Here is a 2,626-nt window from a genome sequence, read left to right as displayed (position 1 = left end):
AATGTATGGTAACTACAGCATGTTTTCTTTACCTATTTATTCAGTGAATGTTCTGGGACATGTGTGCTGGTGTCAGTACTAGGTACATTAGTGGCATTAAGAGAGTACACTGATAATATTTCCATGAAAATTTACCAGAGGAAAAGCAATTATTTCACTGAGTGAACACTGCCACTTTTAAACCATTCAGAAACAATTCTCGACATCATTAGCTATCTCGTATGTTAGGAAAGGTATAGCATTATTCTGAAGTAATTTGTTTACGTGTTCTCTGCCATCCACACATCTGGGTATGCTTGATAAGGTGTACGAGGCAATCGAAAAGACTCAAAAGGTGAAACATATATGCATGCATGCCTAAATATTCAGTCATCTCTAGTTTGCTGTTTACAGTTATAAAACATCTCCAGTTTTGTAAAAACTTCTTCAAGGATTTTAAATTGTTCACACACAAAAAAAAAAATCACCAGTTGAATTCAAAGAGCAGATGACTAAATCAGGGGAAAAAAAACTGTAACTTTAAAAAATTCTTTTATTTTTATTTGTTGTGTAGGTGTGTGTGTGTGTGTGTGTGTGTGTGTGTGTGTGTGTGTTCGGGTTCCTGCAAAGGGCAGGAGAGAGCATTGGGTCCTCCTGGAGCTGGATGTGCAGGAAATTGTGAGCTGCCCATTGTGGGTGCTGGGAACCTCACTTGGGTCCTCTACAGGCAACTATTCACTTTTAACCACTGAACAACCTCTCTAGCTCCATGTTTTTTATTTTTTTGGGGGGAGGGGCATTTGGCCTCTTAGTTAAGATAGATGACTGCTGAATGAACCTTTTGTTATGAATTTAAGCTACTACCTAAACATAAGGAAAATGGAAATGAAAAGAGGAATCTGTTTTCCTGTGTGAAAACTAGAGGAGGCATGTTATAGAGAGTTACACGGGGGAAGGGCTAGTTGGATGCACATTGGGAGAAAGATCTCTAAGAAATAGTTCAGGCTCAACTGAAAGCAAGAAGATGGGTACTGAAAGTTCACTATTGGGTGTTAAGAGATCATTATTATTATTATTATTTCTGTTGAGCAACAAAGCAGGCCTCCAGAAAATCTCAAAGCCTATGTCACATCATGTCACCATGTTGTGTAAAGAATGCTTTTCTAATAAAATAAATTAAAAACTTAAATTAAATTTTAAAAAATTAAAAATAAGGGAAGTGCTCCAGCAAGGATGAAGTAACTTTGCATCAGGAATGGAGATAATAACAAGACAGACTTTGAGGTGTACATGATCCTACAAAGGTAACTCTTCCTCCAAGATCTCCAAGGATACCAAAAGGACTGCCAATGGAGTTGGCAGTCACTTTCCATAGAGTTATTTTGAGATATTTAGTTGCATTTTAAAACTAAGATGAGCCATAGCTCTTAGTAGTCAGGCATATTTCTCTATTATGAGAACGATACAATAATATTATAAAGTTTAAAGTAGCATGCATCTTTGATTTGACTGAAGTTTGTAGAGATGGTACAAGGCATCCTTTATCAATAGAGGGTCAAAGTGAGGAGGCTGAAGGGGCAGCAATTTACCTCTGACCAGCTGACTATTAACAGATAATGGAGATGGGAGAATCACATCTTTAGTTGTGTGTGCAGTGTTCAAGCCCACAAGACTCCAACAGAAAGCTACAACAGCATTGATCTCACAGACAGTACTGGTTACTCTTAATGGTTCATGGAGAAAAATGGCTAGATATGAAAATGAAAGAGAGATTTGTAGGAAGAAGAGAAGGTTAGATAGAAATGATTAAAGGGATGAGAATAAGGTAGTGGGAAGCATGCATTTTTCACATGTATAAAATTGTCTAAATATTTAAGTAACTACAATAACAAATTTCTTTCTTTCTTTTAACATCCTTTTTGTAGCTCGATTCCTACTTTCCTCCCAATCCGACTCTACCTCCTCCCCCTTCCCCCTTCCCCTTTTTCTCAGAAAAGGAGAGCTCCCTTTCCCATCCAGTCCAGCTCATAAAGTTGCATCAGAACTGAACATGTCCTCTTCCCTGTGGGCCTGACAAGGTAGTCCTGCCAGAAGAAAGTGATCAAAAAGCTGGCCAAGTGAGTTCTTGTCCAATGCAGTCGCTGCTTCCCTTACTAGACGACCCACATGAGGCCTAAGCTGCCCATCTGCTAAATCTTTGTAGGGGTCTTAGGTCCAGTTCATACATGGTCCTTGGTTGATGTTTCAGTCTCAGCAAGACCCCATATATTAAAGTTGTAATGATACAGATCAGAGAAGATTAGCATGGTTCCTGCACAAAGATGACATGCAAAATTGTGAATAAATTTATCTTATTGACTAAAAAGCCCACAAATTTATCACAATACATTGATATAGAAAATCTCAGTTGAAAATTTGAAAATGCATACATTTTTTAAAATCTGAAAACAGTGTTATAAAATATTGCTTTTTGCACTTTTTAATTCTTAAATTTTTTTATATTGTATTATTTTATATCTCATTTGTAGCTCCTTTCTTCATCTCCTCCCATCCCATCCTTCCTCCCTTCCTCTTTTTCCTATCCCCCTCCCCTAGACCATAGAAAGGTGAAACCCTCCTCCCCTACCATCTTACCCTAGTATATCAA

The 2,626-nt window shown here is 37.7% G+C and overlaps 1 non-coding gene across 1 annotated transcript; it reads left to right on the top strand.

Annotated features, from left to right (window-relative positions):
- Window positions 1–2,225: 2,225 nt before the first annotated feature.
- LOC129668479 (U6 spliceosomal RNA) lies at window positions 2,226–2,335 on the top strand. Its single transcript, XR_008718918.1, has one exon. It is a non-coding gene; the product is annotated as a U6 spliceosomal RNA (small nuclear RNA).
- The last annotated feature ends 291 nt before the right edge of the window (window positions 2,336–2,626 follow it).

The sequence above is a fragment of the Psammomys obesus genome, unplaced genomic scaffold (genome assembly GCF_907164565.1).
Source record: "Psammomys obesus unplaced genomic scaffold, mPsaObe1.curated_primary_1811, whole genome shotgun sequence".
Taxonomy (NCBI): Eukaryota; Metazoa; Chordata; class Mammalia; order Rodentia; family Muridae; genus Psammomys; species Psammomys obesus.
Note: the sequence above shows the minus strand (reverse complement) of the source record. Positions and strands in the feature narration are given on the sequence as shown.